Source organism: Protopterus annectens, chromosome 1.part1 (genome assembly GCF_019279795.1).
Source record: "Protopterus annectens isolate FY-2018-M chromosome 1.part1, PAN1.0, whole genome shotgun sequence".
NCBI classification, from domain to species: Eukaryota; Metazoa; Chordata; order Ceratodontiformes; family Protopteridae; genus Protopterus; species Protopterus annectens.
The window spans coordinates 1,221,796,997-1,221,817,902 of NC_056726.1; the positions used below are offsets into that span (position 1 = coordinate 1,221,796,997).

Genomic DNA, 20,906 nt, shown 5'->3' on the forward strand with positions numbered 1-20,906 from the left:
CCCAGTTTCAGTAATGCTTATCTGCAAATGTTCCAATCCAGCTCAGTGAATGCTAGTGTGCATGCGCTCATATGAGGTTGATGTTCTGATTGGAGATCGTACTACAGTGGGGATCGGGAAACCCTTTTCCTCACTGTAGTGCGATCTCGGAGTTTGTATATATAATATGCAGGGGGATGTGCCCCCCTGTAAGTAAAACATCACCAAATTCAAGGTAACTTGGGTAATGTCAATAATATCAAATTGTGAATTATCAACATTACCGCTGTCATCATTTGAATTAAATAACTTTTTTATTTCTGATATTTATTTTCAGCTAAGTGATTACATGAAGAACAGTGATTCTTGTGATTGAGTAAAACAGTATAGTGTTTATGCTGGTTTACTATCAAAAATCAAGTGTGCGTGTTTTGTTTTTTTCTCAAAGTAATCTAAAACAAACCTTAGGCAACCATTGTAACTTATACCAGACTACAAACTTACACAACCAGCATTATGGTACTAGACTATGAAAAATTAAAACAAAAATTAGTTGTAACAAAAAGAGGGAACTCAACCATTATATCCTTCACTAGCTCATATGGAGCACTTAAAAAGATGCTAGGACCATCCATAGTAGTAAAAACATTACATCACTTTTGAGTAATCAAGCAAAAAACTGTTAATCATCCTTTATCTTCAGAAACAGTATCAGACTGAATGTATTATTCAAACAAATTTCCATAGCAGGCATGATATCTTACCTGTTACCAAGATGTAAATAGCACCAGGTTATTCATGTTCCATCCCTCATCTTCACAACCTACACACACAAAGATTTGAAAGCATGGTCAGTTCCACTGAAAAATAATATGCAATGTTAAACTACTTTTTTCATTACATGCAATGAAATCATTAATATGTCCACCTATGCATGTCCTGAATTGTCTGACTGTCTTTCCTATACAGAAACTTTAACAATAACAGAATATTAAGCAAAAAATAAAACAATATATAAACCTACAGAAATAACTTTTGTTTTAAATTTGTTAACCGGGATTGAGCAATTCCTACTGGACCTATTTCAGTCTTAGTCCAGGGGTAAACACAATAGATAAATGATATTGTTTGTACAGTGAATGACAAAACAGTATCTGGTATTGCTTCCCAAGTGCAAAATATGAAAAATGGACTTCTGTTTCAGCTGACAAAGTGAATGTAACATTTGGACTGTTTACATACATTACCATGTTTTAAATGCATTATATGGATCAGTCATAAAGATTTTTGCCTACTTTAAATAAAAGTTTTCCTATTAGTTGCTGCATTTAAAAAAAAAAAAAAACTTTTCCAGCATAGTAACCTTTTATAATAATCCATGCATCACTTTAGGAACTAAACAGACGGTTGTAAAACATACGGAAGCAGCAATAAATGATTGGTTGCAATTCTTCCTGCCTTAAACTTTAGTTAATAAAAACAATGAATAGAGATGCGTGCTGTTTGGCTATGGAACCAGAAAATGAGCATGGACATCTGTTAGATGTCCAGCATTATTCTTTGGCTGGGTCTTTAAATAGCCGCAACAAATATAAACACTGTAGACCATCACCATCACCACACAATCATGAGAAGACATAGTTTCTGTATGGTACAGATAACACATTTCTTGACAATTCTAACACATCTCTGTTCATACGCAAAGTCAAGTTCCAGTTCAGTGTATTAGCCTAATTTTGCAACCTTTCTAAATCTACTTATCAGTCTCTGAATCAAATTACTCTTTTGGCAGTTTGCAATACTGTATGGCTTTTAATTGTTATGCTCCAAAATCTGCAGTGTTATCAACCCTGGCATAAGATTTACAGTTTTCTGGATTTCATTCCTTCCTCTTCAAGCAGATTGGCAACGTGCTGCATTCATTACCTGAGTGGCCGTAGTCACGTCTGTAGCCATCTATGCACAAGGTTTCCTTATTGTATATGTTTTTTTTAATACTTTGTTTTTTGCAATTTCTTGATGAAACAAATTCTTTAAAAGTGGCCCACAATTTTGCACTCAGCTACTCATATATTCTGTCAAACTGATACACACCGCTCAGCAAAGTACATGTGTATTAGGATACTCGGTGCAACAGTAGATGTCCAAGTAAAGGGTAAAGGTCACTGCTGCAGTATAATTTCTTATCTATAAGAACTAGCACAGTAGTTCTCATTCTGGACTGACTGCCAGTGCTGTTAGGATTTCCACGCAGTAGGGTTGGACTCCTCTTCTACCAGAAGATACCAGCTGGTATACAGCTAAAAGAGACAGTGACATGTGTCACTTAAGAGTTCTTTTTACCAGCAAGACTGCCTTGCAATACAGGTACAAATAAATGGCCCTGTTCATGGTTTTTAATGTTTTTAGAGGTACAGAAGCCTGTCTCCCCTTATCTCCATATTTTCTGGAGTGGGGTGCCTGAGACACCATTGGCGTCTCTCAGAGGAGAGTCCACTGTTACACTGAGAGGAATGCTGACAATACTATTTGTACTGAATGTCTTCCCTCCTCTAGCCTGTAGAGGACAGAGTCTAAGAGACTCCTGGCGAAAGGATGGAAAAGATCTACATTACATCAGTGACCTCACTGTAACACAGAGTAGAGAACTGACCATGCTGTTTACACTGAATGTCTAGTCTCCTCCAGCCTGCAGCTCTCACAGGGCAAAGGATAATTGGCTACAGGGGTAAAGAGTCAAAAGGTCTACATTACAGCAGTGACCTACAGGTCTCCAATCTGCAAAATTATCTCAAAATTCCTGATGCACAGAACAATGGCCATCATTTTGTTCCAGAAGTCATGCCTTTTGGCCTTTAAGGAACTCCAAGTAACTTCCACTGTAAGATGGTCTACTGAGGGTCTTGGGTCTTTAGTTCCCAAGAGGTCCAATTACCTTTTATTAACCTCAGACACTTCACTGGAAACCCCACATAAAATGCACTCTCAGTCTTGGTAAAAAAGGATCCTGTTCCAAGAAGAGAATCCCAGTGACAGTTCCTCCTTGCTAAGGGCATCAAAGTCAAGGAGAGTAGAGATCTGCTTGATGAAAGCTAGTTTTCCTCATTCATTTCAATAGTTTACAGAGTCAGAAGAAGCAGAGTCACTCATTAGGTTTGTAGAGTAGCTGCCTTGATATGGAAGGCCGAGTCACTTGGATAATCCTGTACCAGGTAGCTATGTGTGTGTACTCCAGAGTAAACCTGTGCCAATTGAACATGGCAAAGGCTATGGCCAATGCACAAGGAAAAGTTAGTCTTCCAGTATTGGGTCTCATGTAAAAACATCAGATGGCTAATCTTGTTACTAAGGAGGTAAGCTGGGTAACATAACTATAAGTGGTATGCAAAATTCCAGATGTGTGGATGAATGCAAGTCCAGTACAAGTATAAATCCAACAAGAAAAAACAGGTCCATCAAATGATGACAGCAGACGAAAACTCACTTTAACATATTAATAAACATAAGTGTTTTCACACTCCAAGGCTCTTCATCCGACAAAAATACTATGGAAAAATCACATATTTGTATTAACTAAAAACAACAGGTGACCCAATCATCTAATGATACAAGCTCCATAATTTAAGGATAGGCCTTAAGGTCATTTAAGCCTGGATGGATCATAGCCTGTAATCTAATAATCCATTCAAACTAATATTCTGTGGCATTAAGCACATCTCCACTGCTTAAATTAGTATTCAAAACTTGTAGCAGAATAAAATAAAACTTAGCTTGTGAACCATCAATCATAACATGTTTCGAGAGAGCATTCATACATTTCTGTTTTTTATATCGCATAAATGCTTACTTATTCATTCTTTTCACATTAGATTAGTTTTACCTATGTAGAAATATCTATGCTTTTCCCAGCTAATTACATATACTAAATTTATACTGCTAAAATCAGCATAAACCTCTGTCTTATCATTTTTATTAATAACAGTATGTATCTAAGTGGAACTTGTCAAAATATTACTACACTAATTGCACTTACAACAAATTTGATTACTATTTACTTTAGGATTCTCACTCATTCTTGTTACTCAGCTGTCTTTTCAATGATTTTTTTATTTTTTAAAAGTAAACAATGGCACATCCACCACTATTCATTTAATAACTTCGTTAACTGTAATAATAGGCTAATTGCACTTATCTATCTCACATACTTGTTTAACATTTCTAGAATAGGTTAAGGGTACTCATAAATTTGATTACTTCAACAATCCTGGTTTACTGTTAACTCTATTACCTGTGGTAAAAAACAAAGTAGCTATAGTTGATCTTTGCAACAAAACATCTTAAGCATTTTTCTACTGCTTTTCTTTGATACCCTAAGACCAAAATCAGATTTCAACTGTTCAAAACCCTGTTTTAAATCATTATCAGCACTGGTAAGTCTAGATATTCTAATAAATTGATTGTTCATTATGTTATTAAATATAAATGAAGGCTGCACACTTGTTCTTTCAAGATACATACTGTCTTGTATCCCTTCTTATATAATTAATATTAATTTTTGCAGCAGAACTTTTCAGTAAGTTGAAATCTAAAAAGATGTGATCATGTATAAGAAGCGTGCTTGGAAAATTCTAAAAATGTTGTCCCACCTAACTAGTCAATAAACATATGTATGGGTTTTCCAACATGGCTGCATACTGATCAGCAGCATAATTTCAGCTCTCCCGTAGTGAAAAAAGAAACTGATAAATAATAGCCAGTAATTCTGCCGGTTTTAGTAAAATTCATTTACTGCCTAGTAAGTACACTGCCTGGATGCCAGAAAGAAGAAACTTAGAGAGCCTGAAAAAAATCAACTACAGAAGGTGAAGAGAAAACACTGACTGGGAAGGATACGGCAATTGTTCATCAAGAAAGTCATTCAAGCTCCAGTTTTGGTACAAGAGATACCTACAAGTAATTTAGAGGAAAAACACAGTAAATATTCTCAGAGTTGATTAGAATAAACGAATCCCTGAGGGACTATATGAACTCAAATAATAAACGGATGGAAAAATGGAAGAAGCCTTAAACAGTTATTCAGACAAACTGATAAAGCTGGAAAAATCAGAGGTCAAAATGAAGAAAAGGCTGTCTGAGTATGAGACTGCTCAAGAACAGCGGTTTCAAAAATGGTACAGTTAGAGAACAGAACATACATAGAAAACCTGAGATCTTCTGTTGTACCAGAGAAACTGGAAGGAACAGACTACACTAATTTTATGAAAGCACAAGTAAGTAACTGGACTGGTATTCCACAGAAGGATTTGTTAAAGGGCACATCATGTGTATGCTCCAAACCTGGCCATGAGAAAGCAGTCAAGGCCTGTATTAGTAAATATGCAATATTACCAGTAGAAAGAGTTGATCTTGACAAAATTGTGGCAGAAAGGCAAAATATTACAAATAGGAGACAGAGTATTTGTTAAAAATGATTATTCACTGTACACCAGGCAGGAGAGAATCAGATTTATCCCAGCAATCAGACAATGTCGAGAGGGAGGTACGAGACTCAAGTTGTTGTATCCAGCTGACGGCAGAATATTTTTTTCCTGGAGGATCAAAGTCATTTTTAGATAAAGAATAGGCTGAAGAGGAAATACAAACATTTGTTCAACAAAAAGTGAGCCATCAAAAAGAAAAGGACTTTGCTTTTCGCCAATGAAGCCTATTCTAATGTTCCAACGGAAAATGCTTGAGAGACAGAAAAAAGCAGAGAAGTCGACTAGAAGAATGAGGAGTACCCTTGGACTTGAACTGGAGTTGGAGATAAAGAGGGAGAAGACCAGCAGCACTGAAATTGATGAATAAATGTGAGACTATAAAGCATCAATCTCATTTGCAAAATATGGCTATACAAGAAAAAGTAGCTGAGAAAGATTGGACTTTTGTTGAGTTTGTTAAACCTGTTGGGGGACTGGACAGGCATATACTCCATTTCATGTGAAAACACACTAAAAGGAAAAAAAGAAAAAGAAAAAACTAAGTAAAATAATTTTTGTACTTAACACTATTTGTATAAAACATGTCATGATATAAATTGCATGTTACATAGTAAAAGCATTTTAGTGAGTGTTGCATGTCATAAAGATACTAAAGCAAGCAAGTCCTTTTTTCTTTTTTAGTTTAAAAAAAAAATGTAAGCATTACAATATAAAAAGAGAAGAAAGTCCGGACAAAAGCACATTTAATAGGCTATAATCTTGGGCTGTTAGGATGTGGGATATGCTGTAAAAGTTCACTGATTATAGGATCACATGAAGTTACTAGGCTATTGGCCTTGAGGCCCTTACAAGCCTAGCCAAGAATTTATCCAATGTTTCAACAAGTCAGCATCCTATGCCACTGTCCAGCAGGGACATAAGTGGAATCCCAGGGGTGTATTTTCTGTTCCCCATCCAGTTGCCCAGGTTGCACTTAAAAAGGTTTAATGAGGTACTCTGCTTTATGTGGAGAGGGAGTCTATTCCAGAAAAGGGGGAGTCTCTGGGACACAAATCTGTCCTGCCAATAAGTCCTATTGATGTCACAGACCAGGTTGAGGACTTGCATGTAGGTTACTTGAGTGGAACCTGACTTGCAGATATGCAGACGTCCCATCAGGTTGGAGTCCGAGATTGCTTTGTATGCCAGACAGAGGTCACCTCTGAGGAGTCTATTCGAGACTGAGTAGAGGGACAAGGCTTTTAGCCTATCTGTGCAGACTAGATGTTTGAGGCCCTGGATTCTCTGGGTGAGGAATCTCTGTGGTCTGTCCAGCTGCTGCATCTGCTTTGTGAGGTACATGCCGAAAGGGGCATTGTATTCAATAATCGATCTTATAAGGGAAGAATACAGGGATGTTATGGCCATCTTGTCCCTGGATGAGATACCCTTACTAATGAAGTAGGCCATGTAGAAAGTTTCCGTACAATGGAGACAATATGGTGGTCAAAATTCAGTTTGCTATCAACCTGGGTTCCCAAGTCCCTTACAACCAATTGCATGCTTACTGCCTTATTATCAATGTGATAATTGGTGGGAATGTCATTCTCCCCAAAAGGGATGATGATGCATTTTTTGGCATTCAGTTTGAGGACATGTTTCTGGCACCAATATATAATACTATAATATATGTACTAATATAATGTATGTACTAATATAATATATACGTACAGTTGAAATGTTTTCTTTTACTTTTGCATACGTGAATGTCTGGATTAATGCCACTGGCTTAATCTAATGACCAGTTTTTGTAAGCAAGTGGGTTTAAAAATAAGAGACCACAATGCAATGAACACCTTTCCTTTAGCAAATAAATGTTCAGTTTGAGTTCAGAAGTACATTCTGTTGCTTACGTTCCCAAGGAAACAAGCTAACCAACGTTGAAGGCAATAAATTGAGAGATCTAGACATTCAAGCATAAAAGGTAAAAGGGCAGGTAGCTCAGAAAAAATGACATCTGAAATTACTGGAAATGAATAAGAGATATCAGCTTTCCTGGTAACCAAATACTTTAAAGCAGATACTAAAACAGCGTATAATTTAGTTCCTTTTTTTTTTTTTTTTTTTTTTTAAGATTCCCAGTTCATGTTTTCTTAAGGTTAAAAGTCAATTTTTATGAAAGTATATAAGCTGTTTGTCACATCTGTGAGGGGAATAAAGATAAGACAAGAACAGATAACAAATAGTGTAAGTAGAAGTACAGGCTATAACATGCAATTTAGCATGAATTACCTTAATTTTAGGTTAGTTAATGCCTGTGGGCGCTGGTGTCAATTTGGGACAATTGTTCCTATCAGGAGGGTTGCACTTCATTATTTGAAGATATACCTAGTTGTGTGCATTTCTTTTAAGTTAATAGGTTCTGGGGGTGTTCTGGGTGGTGTTTTTCTTTTTTGTGAGGGTTTTCACTAAGATCAAAAAAAGTGTAGAGCCAGCATACAGTGTCCTGAAAAAAAGTTTTATTTTAAATATATATAAAACAGCAAAACAGACCGGTTTCGGCCAGAAAATGTCACAGCCTTCTTCAGTGTATAGCAAAACAGAAAAACAATGCTGTTTAAATATATGCTACTCATAGGTCATTGGTGGATATCTAAAATTGTTCATTGAGCCCAGGTAGAAACAATCCACCTAGTCTGATAATCCATTTCTTTTCTTTGGCATTTAAAATGGAATGCCAACCTGTCTTCCTGTAAATCCAAGCAATTTTCTAGCAGGAATTGTTCTTCAGTTTATGATCTTCATTTCTTTGCAAACTGCAGTAGTGATTGGTTGATATATTTGGCAACATGCAATTGTGGCTCTTTTTATGTGGGACAAACTTCCCGCCCATTAAGATTACGTATATCTGAACATATTAGCAATGTCAAGAATAAAAGAGCTCATAATGCACTTTATAAACATCATATGACACACACTACTGCTAAATTTTCTTTTATGGTTATTGACAGTATACAAGGGAATTGTTCCAATAAGACAGGTTGGCATTCCATTTTAAATGCCAAAGAAAAGAAATGGATTATCAGACTAGGTGGATTGTTTCCACCTGGGCTCAATGAACAATTTTAGATATCCACCAATGACCTACGAGTAATATTTAAACAGCATTGTTTTTCTGTTTTGCTTTACACTGAAGAAGGCTGTGATATTGTCCGGCCGAAACCGGTCTGTTTTGCTGTTTTATATATATTTAAAATAAAACTTTTTTTTAGGTCACTGTATGCTGGCTCTACACTTTTTTTGATCTTATTCATTGGTTTTTTGAGCCGTGCATTCGCTTTCGTGCAGGGGGTCTTTTTGTGGGTTTTCACTAAAACAAAATTCTTGTAAAATGTGACACAGGTTCAAATGGACATGACAAGAAACAACTCTATAAAGGATCAACCCGCCAAACATTAGTGTAGTGGGTGCATGTAAAACAAAGCTGGAAATAGACATTTTAAAAACTGTTACATATAATAGGTGGGAATAATAACTTCTTATTATAATGGCTACATTACAAACCATATTTTGGAATGTCAGTGGCCTCATAGGTATAGACTAAAAGATATGAGGATTTAATTATATTAAGAAATGTAAACTGCAAATAGCAATGCTACAGGAGAAACCTTTGGAAATAAGTGAGCATGTGAATTTGATAAAGAAAGGATTTTGGACGAATATTCAGCAAAATATCAATAAGGAAAATAGGAGTACTTATACAAATTGCTAGATGAGCTCCCATAGTGAAAGAAGAGGAAAAATATAGTAATGGTAGATATGTGGTAGTAAGGGGTTACTGGCAAAGGAGGAGTATAATGCTGCCATGCATTTAAATTCCACCTAAAACTGCTACTATGGAGCTTAACAAAACTATGGGAATGTGGGGACTAGAACTTAATTTTGCAATAGTGAAGATGCATCTGGGGGACCTAGAAGGGAAGGGTGGGAGTTTGGCTTACTGGTTTTATAAACACAAGGTGCAGGGTTTGATTCTCACTTGGGGTAATTAGCTAGACTTAAAATAGCCCACAAGGGTAGTGTTAGTCTTGTATGAACCTAATCTAATCTAATCTAACAAAAAAGGGTAGATTTCTGAAGAAAATTATGAAAATATTTGGTATGGAAGGCATGGATTAAGTAAGTAGGAACCAGAGGGAATTTATATACTATTCCAAAAGGAACAATAAATGGGCTACACTAGACAGAAATTATATTTTACAGGAAGTGAAAGCTTCGACACACATCCAATAACATTCAGATAATGCACCAAAACAACTAAGATAAAAAAAGCAGGGTAATTGAGTTAACATAAGATACTGGCACTTCCCCATCTACCTGTTAAAGCAGAGGAATGTCCCTTACGGACAAAAGTAGCTTATAAGAGCCTGGCTCTCAATGTCCTATTCAGATACAGTACATCATTATTCTTTTGGAAAAACGTGGATAGTCTTAGAAAGGCCCCCTGGGTTGTTAGCCTAGTAATAATCTATAAACAATTAACAGTTAAGATAGGAGATGAGATAAAAACGATGACATAATAAATTTGCAGGAAAGTCTGCAGGAAAAGATGGCATTCCTGTGGAAGTTTGGAAGCTAGGAGGGAAGAAAGTGATAAACATCTGGAAATATTTTAACAGGATTTTGAAAGGACAGGAAGCAAGAACAATCCTGGAAGAAAACTGTGGAGGCTATAATACCTAAAGAAGGTAAGGATCCATCAGACCTAGTTTTATATAGGCCCATTTCAATTTTAAATAATGATTATAAAGTGTTTATGTCCATAATAGCTAAAAGAATGACAAAGGTGTTGCCAAAATTGATAGATATGGATCAATGTGGTTTTGTGGAAGGGAGGAAAACATTTTACAACATTAATAGAACATTGATGATCCATATGAAAGCAGAATATAAGAAAATACTGCTGTTGATGGTGGGTCTTGATGCAGAAAAAAAAAAACATTCAGCAGAGTAAGCTAGGATTTTATGAGTAAGCCAATGGAAGCATTTATATTCCCTGCTATCATTATAAGGTTCATTAGGAGGATATACGAGGGATTGGAGGAACAATTTAAGTAGGAGACTTCCTCTCTAAGGTGTCTTTAAAGAAAGGAACCAGACAGGGGTGTCCTCTTTCCCCTTTGTTATTTGTGTTATATTTAGAACTGTTGGCAAATAAAATAAGGTAATCATGAAATTCAAAGATATAAATGGTAAGGTAATCAAGAAATGTTGGTTTTATTTGCAGATGATATTATTTTGACCCTGATAAAATCAGAAAAGGACATCTCAGTGTTGTACAACACTCTGAGGCAGTTTTAAGTCTTTTCAGGATACAACATTTAATGAAGACAAAACAAAGGCTATAGCTGTAAACTACGTACTGACACATGACTTCCTTCAACAATATCCATATTTATGGGGACATGATTAAATGAAGTATTTAAGAATATATAAAAAGGATTCTGTTATGGCAGCTAAGCATATGTGGGGAAATAAAACTTTAAAAAGTTGCTCAGAGGATGTGTAATTCCAGAGTTTCCTTCTGCCTTTTCTTTTTTTGGAGGTTCTTTTTTTATGACAGTTTTCTTCTAGTTAGGGGAATTTATCATAAAATACAGAAGAGTAAGACTAGTTAGTGACTGCATCCCATTCCAGTGTGCACATCTCCCTCACAGAGATAAAAAGGAGGGAAATGGCATACCTAAAGGTATGGATGCAAAATTAACTATGCATACAATGGTCATAAAGACGGTCATAAAAAGAATAACATTCAAGCACATAAAAATATGGCTCCTTCGATAAGCTTCTGGCAAACGTATCCTTCTGATATGGATCTGATTATACAACTGTCTGTTTTCTCAAATGGATGGCAGCACATTGGGATAGTTTATTATTTATTTATTTACATTTGTTGACCAGGAAAATCCGACTGGACACCGGTCCTTTTTCAGTGGAGGCCCGGGGAGAAAAGCTCCACAATAAAAACAATTAATTACAAGTTACAAGAAGTATAGGTAGGTTTTGTTTAACAATAGTAGTAAACAGTTACAGTTCAAAATTAAATTATTTAGTTAAATGGTACAACACTTACATCATTGATGCCATAAAGACTAACAAGCATTTTAATAGCTGAGGTAGCAGCTATTACCCTTGAAAAACAGTGGTTAAGATTACAGCTGAGATATAGGTTTACAAGCAATGTATTTGGCTGCAATCCGAGGTAGTTAGAGGAGTGGAAGAAAGGGATTAGAGAGGTTGGGGTAGAGATGTTAGAGAGGTTTGTAACAGGGGCATGTCCAGTGCTCTTTTAGATGAGATTTTAGAGCAGCTTTGAAGTTAGTGTGTGATGACACAGACGTTAGTGTGAGGTACGGTATTCCATAACTTTGCTAAGGAGTAGGAGAAGAGAGCTTCTGCAGCAGAGTTCCTGGTTTTAGCTACCTGCAATTGATTTTTGTTGCTGGAGCATAGTGGTCTGGTGGTATGATAGGGTTGGAGTAGATTTTGGAAGGAGGGGACTTTTAGAAGATGATTTAGTAGTTTGTGGGTGAGTGAGAGTTGGTACAATTGAAGGAGGTGAGGGAGTTCTAGCCAGCCTAGTTCAGTAAGTGAGATACAGTGGTGGCTACGGTAGTTTGCGCCAGTGGCAAACCTTGCTATTTTGTTGTAGCAAGCTTCAAGTTTACCTAACTCACTTTGCCTTAGGTTGGTAAATATTGGAGAGGCGTAGAGTAGAGTGGAGATAAGGTGGCTATTTGCAACTGAAATCTTGGCTGTTTTGGAGAGGAATTGCTTATTTCTGTATAAAGCTCCTAGTTTTCTGTGAACTTTTTTATGGTTAATGAGATGAGGATGTCAAACTTGAGGTCATTGTCACTTTCAACTCCAAGTAGTTTGATGTGGTCTGTTGGGGGGATAATGGTGTTCTCATTGGCTTTAATATTAAATTGGTGGGTGTTTAGATTGTGTTTGGTGGGTTGGAAGATGAGGAGTTATGTTTTGTTTGGGTTAAGTATTAATTGTGCATCTGAAAGCCAAGTTTCAACTGAGGAAAAGGCTTCCTGTGTGGTCTTTTGAAGTTTAGGTAGGGAGTGGGCTGAGCAGATGATGGTGGAATCATCTGCGTACTGTATGAGAGTGGCTTGTTTGGTAGCAGAGGCTAGATTATTAGTGAATATGGAGAAGAGTAAGGGTCCAAGGATGGATCCTTGGGGAACACCTATTGAGACAGGGAGTTGGGGGGATATATCATTATGCCAAACAACAGATTGATGGTGGTCAGTCAGGTAGCTCTGGAAGCAGTTAATGATAGATTGAGAGAAGTATGGAGTATTGAGGACAGTGATGGGTTATGAGAGACTATGTCAAAGGCTTTAGATAGGTCTAGGAAAGTTGCAGAGCTGAAATAACCATTGTTTTTATGTTGAAGGATTGTATTAGTGAAAGCAAGTAAGGCAGTGGTTGCGCTGTGGTATGATCGGAAACCATGCTGTGTGTTAGATAGGAGGCTGTTAGCAAGGAGGTAGCCTAGAACCTGAGAGTGAATGCATCTCTCAAGTATTTTTGATAGAGGAGACAGAATTGCTATGGGCCAGTAGTTGGTGAATTCTGTGGAAGGCCCACCTTTGTGGAGGGGTTAATGTGGGATATTTTCCATTGTCAAGGGACATAGCTTTCAGATAAAGATCGGTTAATCAGGATTGCAACTGGGTAGGCTAGGGCTTCAGCTGCAGTTTTAAGGTACTCAGCTGGGAGGTTGTCAGCTGCAAGTTTTGTGGGCTTTAGTTTCGATAAGAGTTTTTTTATGTTGGAGGTAGGGATAGGAGAGAAAGTGAATGCAGTGGGCAGGTTACTAGGTGTAGTTGGAGGGGGTAGGGGAGAGGGGTTGTGTTGTTATGCTAGTGATAGAATGGTTTGTGTGAAGTGAGTGTTGAAAGAGGTGGAAATGTTTTCAGAGGAGTTTGTTTTGTTTGGTGGAGGGGTTCCTACTTTTCCTGGGTGGAGGATGGAGTTGACGGTTGACCATAATTGTTTAGGGTTGTTTTGGGTGAAGTTCAGGGCAGACTGGTAATATAGGATTTTGTCCTTTTTTTTAAAAAAAATTTTGGCTTTGTTATGTAATTCACAGAATTTCTGTCTATCAGAAGAGTTTTTATTTTATAGAGTTTTTCAGTTTATAGTTTATTTATTATTTATTTTGTATTTGTTTACTGGGAAAGTCCGACTTGTAACGAGCAAATTTTCAGTGGAGGCCCAGGGAGAACTGCTCCAGATGCATGTCTTTGTAATGTGGAAGGAAACTGGAGGACCTGGAGGAAACTCACACAAGGGGTACCCCAGCCCGAGAATCGAACCAGGGAACCTTTTGCTATGAGGCAACAACGCAAACCACTGTACCACTGTGCCATCCTAATATATATTTAGAAGGAACTAACTGAAAGATCAGAGAATGGTACTGGTTAGTGTCCAGGAGAGAAAAGGAAAATCAAAGAGATCACTTTAACGGAGAGAATGCAATATACAGCTGAAATGGAAAGTAGAACAGGAAACAGCAACAGCTTACATATACCAATCTTCTCTACAGACCCACTGACGGCAGCCCTGGTTCCTGTACTTCTAACACCAGGAACAGGTTTCAGGAGGGAGTAGATTGATGGGACTGAAGTTCTGAAGTTAACCAAATAGTGTTACAGACCACAGAAGTACTTACACAATGCTTAGCCACTCATATTATTTGCATGTACTACAACATCGGTGTTGAACCTAAATTAGCCTAATTCAGCTTACAGCAAGATAAAACAGAATCAATGTTTCATTTCCTACAGGATTTAAAGACTTTTACCGACCTACAGGAAGCCCTGTTGATCAACCCAGGTCAGAAATAACAAGAACCTCAAAAGCAGGGGGTCGCTGGAGAACTACGAAATGACTCAAGTAAGATTGTAATCTCTAAGGTCATTGTCCAGTCAAGACTTAAAGCTTTGAAGGACTCAGTTAAACAGAAGGCATTGTTTGGACAAGAATAGTATAATGCCGTTAGTCATCTAAAATTATAGAAAAGCCAGACAGATGACTACAGATTATGTTGGAAACTGAATATGATACATTGTAGAACATTATATTTCATCATTTTGTAATGGAAATGTTACTAATGTTAGCTAAAGTTGGCTGCCTCAATGTATAATACCATGTTTTGCTTATGCAACCTTGGATCAGTACAGGATATACATGACTCTACTGATTTCTATGCAAGCAGTCCTAGTTAATGGCCAATAAGTTGTAGGGAATGATATGTAAGGCAGTATTACTGGCAGACTGCCTAGAACCTCTTCTAAAGAGCATCACATTATTAGAACAAAGGACTACATATGGAGTATACAGAAAATGTTATGGTATATGCTACAGTTATACTATGACTAGTGTGTGTGTGTGTGTGTGTGTGTGTGTGTGTGTGTGTGTGTGTGTTACTGTATCTGTTCAAAAATAACATATTAGTCACAGTATAATGACATCAGTGTCATACAGAATATACATTTTTAATTTGACTGGTAAATTAATGCATCCCTTGCTAGGCGGAGCCTGAACAGGCCCAGCAAAATCACTGCTCTATCCAAGTCAACAAAATGAAATAAAGTAAATAAAATAAACATCTGTAACTCTGGGTAAGAGTTAAATACAAGTTTATAAATATCATCTTACAGCTATTTTTTAAGTTGGTCTGCAGGATCAGCTCAAGGGTTGCCATTTCTACACTCAGTTGATCCATTTGACCCACCTGTCTCACTCATTTCAGCAAGTGGACACACAGCACAAGCTAGGTGAGAATCCATCCCCGCCCACACACTACTCAAACTCTGGTCACTTCGGCTATGGTCAGGCCTTCATCCCTGTATACCACCAGTGCATACTTCTTCAACTCTTCTTAGGTTTTAGCATCTGAATCCCTTACTATACCTCCTAACCAAATTCCCAAATGCTTTATATACGGCACCTCCTGCAAGTAAGCAAACTGTCTCAACAAAACAGATACAGGATTGTAATTTATGAAGATTGTGCTTGTCTTTATATTTTTGACAGTTTATTCTTCACCAAAATCACAACTTCATCTAAACATACAAGAGGATAGTGTACAATTCTTTTCAGAATCAGTCGTGTAACTCAGTATATCACCCACAAGCCATATTTTCACCTCCTTGTCCCCCATCAGACATTTATGTAAACCAAATTGTCTAATCCTTGCTGGCAGGGGCCAGATCCAAGTAGGGGGGGGGGGAATGGGTCAAGAGAATGTGGGTGCATCCACCCAAGACAGTAAAGTTAGCCCCTGTGAAGACTGAGGAGGCATAGGTGGCCAATGAGGTGATGAGAGTACTCATATCACCACTGTTGATGGGGATTAGTTTGATAAATGAAAAATGCTCTCATTACCAGGAAGCTGGAGAGAGCACAAAACAACTCCATGGCTGCCTACATCATGGCCTTTTACATGTTTGATGAAAAGCATGGAAGAGAATAAATATAATAGTTAAAGAAAAGAAAAATGGAAAAATATAGGTCAGAGTCATATCAGACAGATGATGCTCTACATTTTTATGTTCCCCCTTTGTTGCTGTATGTTTTTCAGTCTTTTCAGGCAAATATCCCTTTTAATTTTTCTGACGACTGTTAAGACTCTATGACAACATTCTTTACAGGAGAAGGAGATAAAACGTGGGTTTCATGGGATATTTATCCCCGATTCCTATCTATATCACGATGCAGTACAACTTTGTTTCATTTAACGATGAAGTTCTGTAATTCTAAATGGAAGATGACATCATTCATTGGCTTTAATGTTGACCAATTTGATATTGTCTTATTTTAGCAAGAGATAGGAAATCTTTATTTTAAGAAGTAGGTAATTGGTACTTTCAGGACTGTGATAATGAGACCACAGTTGCAAAAGTACTTAATCTAATACTACCTACTGGCTGTAGTAGTACAGGCATAGCAAAAGTTCAACTGAAGAGAGTGGGGCAGACAAACAAGTGCTTTTCTGGGAATTGTATTTTTCTGGTAAATGGCCAACGTGGATCAAGTGCAGACACGGCCAAAATAACTCACTGCAGTTAAAATATGAAGGATTAGTAGTTAAAGACAGATAAAGTGGAATTACAGACTTGCTTAACTGATGATGGAAGAAAGGAGAGGTAACACAATTATGAGAATTTTGGTTAATCAATCCCACCCCAGAAGCCCCACCATCATACATGTAAGACCTTAAGAGATTTTAATTCTCAGGTCCTGCAAAAACTTTAAAACAGACTGTAAAGCAATGTTAAACATGGGGTAATCAATGCCATTGAGTGACGTATTTGCCATTTGCCACAGTATTCAACAAACTCTAGGAGATTTACAATATTTATCTGGAACTTTTTTCACAAATACTTCTGCACCTTGTAAAGAGTATAAAGGGTATACAAACACTATGTATGCTGGGGTGTATCTTGTGCAGCCTGGATACCTGGAAGTTTATTTTTTTGGTCTTGTCTAATGTTGATCAGGTTCAAGATTGAACCAACTCAACTGAAGAAATAAGGAAATAATTGCAGTACCCTTTTTTTTTTGGTGGGGGAATGTAGTATTCAGATACATTGCATAAGGAAGGGCATTGCAAATTTAAAATGTAAGTCTTACTAATGATGACAGCTAAGACTGCATTACAAGAAAATGGGAGATTATCTAAGTTCCAACTGTAGAGGATGTAATAAAAACTATGGTTAAATTAAATACAAAAGAAACTGGTTTAGCTAAAAGTTATGGAATAAATTTGTAGCACAACGGTTACTGTGGCATATGTATAATGACAGTTACATATGGTGTTTTTATATACAATCTGTACAGTTACATATGGTGTTTTTATACACAATCTGTATGTTAACCAATAGGTTGTCCTCTGCTTCCTCAAAGAAGATTTGTAGACATGTTACATTACTGTGAACAGATGCATATTCTTTCATTTTACATTTGTTCGTATTATGTCTAATTGTTTTCTGGAAGACAAAAATATAATTCTGCACATCAAGTTGATATGTAGCATATGTGGCATACAGTTTATGATTTGCTTGTACTGGCTGCTCAATGAGTTTTTTATAAAGATTCATTAATAAAGGAAAAGGTAATAAAATATGAGATACAATACTGAGGTGACAACAAACGCAAAGCTGTGAAATTTCCCTGTTAAGCAAATGGTACGATTATACTGTCATGATTAATGTTTATTATACTGAATGTGGATAAAGATTTTAGAAGATAAAGATGTCAAGCTATAAAACAAGAGAAAAATCTAAGTATAATTTTTATTTATATATTCAAAGTTGCCGTTTCCTTTTGAACAACAGGAAGTGACATATTTAGTACTTTTTTTAAAAACCCATACCTCATATTAGAAACTTGGTTACTAAAAATGTATAAGCCTACATGGTTCATACTACAATTAATTACACATATTATAAACATTGCATTATTTTTAAATCATTCTTTATAAAATCATATCTATATCTACACAAACATGAATTAAGTGAACAATTTACTACACCTATCACACTAGCAATAAATTATGAGACTCAATGATTAATAAAATTATTAAAATTACTACTATACACATGAAATAAATATAAATATAAATATGCGTACAATGAATTATTCATAATGCTTTTACTGATAATTCATGTGGTAACCTATTTATTAATTTTTTATTTTTACTTATTTCTTACTTTCTTACTATTTTTACTTTTATACTTATATCTAGCCAATGCCTTGATATTGGGTTCATATTATGTAATCGAACTTTTACAATTTCGAATGCCATATGGTCGAAACCATATGTTCGAACTTGCAAAAGTTTGAATACATAAAAAAATAAATAAATAAAATAATAAAAACCGTAGCTGACGGTGGTAAGCAGGGGGCCAAGCCCTTTCCGCACTGTAGTGCAATCTCGGAGTTGGTATATTTAAAGATCGGGGGTGTGGGTGGTGCAGCCCCTCACATGAGGGGTGCAGGGGAGCTTGCCACCCTGCTTACAACAGTTCTGGTTTTAGGGTTTTTCTTTTTTTTAATGTTAGATGTTCGAATTTTTGAAACTTCGAACATATGGGTTCAACCTTATTACGTTTGAAGTTTCAACAATTCAATTATGTAATAGGAACCCTTATTATTGTACTATTAATAGTATACTTAGGTTAAAGGCATTGGCTAGATAGTTAAGTATAAAAGTAATTAATTGTATGCATATTTGCATTTATTTACTTCATAAGTAGTAGCTGTAACTTTATTAATCATTAAGTCATAAAAATTTATTGCTAGTGTGATAGGTGTAGTAAATTGTTCACTTAATTCATATTTGTGTAGATATATATATATATGATTTTATAAAGAATGATTTCAAAATAATGTAACGTTTATAATATATGTAATTAATTGTAGTATGAATCATGTAGGCTTAGGTGATTAGACACTGTAATGATGGTTATACATTTTTAGTAACCAAGTTTCTAATATGAGGTATGTGTTTTTAAGAAAATTACTGAATGTGTCACTTCCTGTTGTTCAAAAGGAAATGGCGGCAACTTTGAATATATAAGTGATAGTTTTTAACTGGTGTTTTATTTCTGATGAAGTTTGCTATTTGAGACAAATGAAAAGCACTTGACAGTAAATGAAGTCGTTTTACAACCATTACCACTATTACTTGTTTTATAGTTAAACAGTTTGTACATTTTATATAATTTTTAATTATTTACCAGGAAAGTAAGACTGGATAATTTTATCTGTTTCCAGCAGAGGGCCAGGAGAAAATTCCCATAAATGTAAGAACAGATCAGACATAAGCTTTTAATGTTTTTTTTTGTTAATGTTACAGATGTTGTTCAGATGGTATTTGGAAGTAAATTGTGACTGGAAGAAATCAACACGTATAAACATATCAGATTACATGCAAAAACGTATTCAATAGGTCAAATCCAGGGAAACGTGTTTAAAAAGAAATGAAAATGATGATACTTTGTTGGGCGGTAACACTGAGCAATGTGGGTAATGTCATATAAAGGAGCATTCCAGGTTACTTAGAAATATTTTTTTAGGACAGTTTCAAAGGGTGTACACAAAATGGTGGGCATGCAACTCAACTGTTCAGATTTTTCCAGACTGTCCAGATTTTTTCCATATATTTTTGATCAGTTTCTCTTGTCAGAAAAAATGTAAATTTCAAATCACTGAAGATTGAACTCACTAAATAATGACATACATTTGAGTTTTACACTTGTTTCACACTTCATATCCTGCAGAAAATGCATCTTAACACAAATCCAAGTATGCTAGCAACTTTCTAAATTTATGAAAGTAATATTTAAAATATGTTCCTATTTTGGGCCTTTGTACCCCCATTATTTTAGGCGTTGTCCAGATTTATTGCAGCAAAAGGTTGACAGGTATGATGGTGGTGCTTCTGGAATGGGATAAGGAGTTATGTCATTTCAATTTGTGATACCATCAGGCCTAGAAATATCATCAACAAAGGCCATCAATCAAAAGTAAGCCTACTGACAATCAATATGCATACATAACTATGTGGTACACAGCAAGAACAGCAGACATTGTAGATGTTGATGACATCATTCCATTGTATAGCTACACTGGTAAAGCTGCCTCCGGAATACTTTTTGTAGTTCTGTAGACGAAAAAGCCAAAATAATAGATGACTACAAAAGTGAAAATGTTTACTCATTTGTTTTTCTGCATTTGTTTTATTCTACTGGGGAGATATAGCCTATCCCAGCAAGCACTGGGCATAAGGCAGACAAGCATTCCTAGACAGGATGCCATTTTATTGCAGGAAGTACACCTTACTCAAACTTTCAAATGTGAGAAGAAATCCGAGACCCAAGCAAAAAAGTAACCTGGACATAGGAAGGGCATGCAAACTCCACACAGAAGGCTGTCTAGCCGAGAAATGAATCAGCAAACCATGTGATGCAATGCAGCACTGCTGACTTATCAAAAAAGGATATGGTTAACTTCACAGATTTGTCAAAATGGGATATGTTTAGAACCTCACTGTGAGCAACAGATCAAACCTAGTTTTTTCTTATTTTTTTATGTGGACAGCTTTGCTCTCCACTCTCTCCATGTAAGCTCTGCCTCCTGTATGCTATAACTAATATAATTAACCTCAAGGTTGTCAAAAATTAGATTAAGTTATTTATTCCAGATCGAGTTACCTGTTCAGCCTGCTAGGTCCCAAACAACCAGGCTTCAATTTACCATATGTTTAAAGGTAAGTACTAGGCTAGGTGCTCTTGTGGGCATTTTAAGCCTAGACAATTTTCCATTCAAAGGCAAGAATCAAATCCTGTACTTTGTGTCTGAGGTAAACACTTTAACCAT

The 20,906-nt window shown here is 36.2% G+C and overlaps 1 protein-coding gene across 4 annotated transcripts in view; it reads right to left on the reverse strand.

The window, feature by feature from the left end:
* The window catches only part of LOC122809357, a 1,358,270-nt gene that overhangs the window by 1,155,919 nt on the left and 181,445 nt on the right, over nt 1–20,906 (reverse strand). For all 4 annotated transcript variants that reach the window (XM_044080823.1, XM_044080814.1, XM_044080796.1 and 1 more), the window contains exon 2: nt 744–802. The gene's annotated coding sequence lies outside the window, so the exon portion shown is untranslated. The remainder of the gene's footprint in view (nt 1–743; nt 803–20,906) is intronic.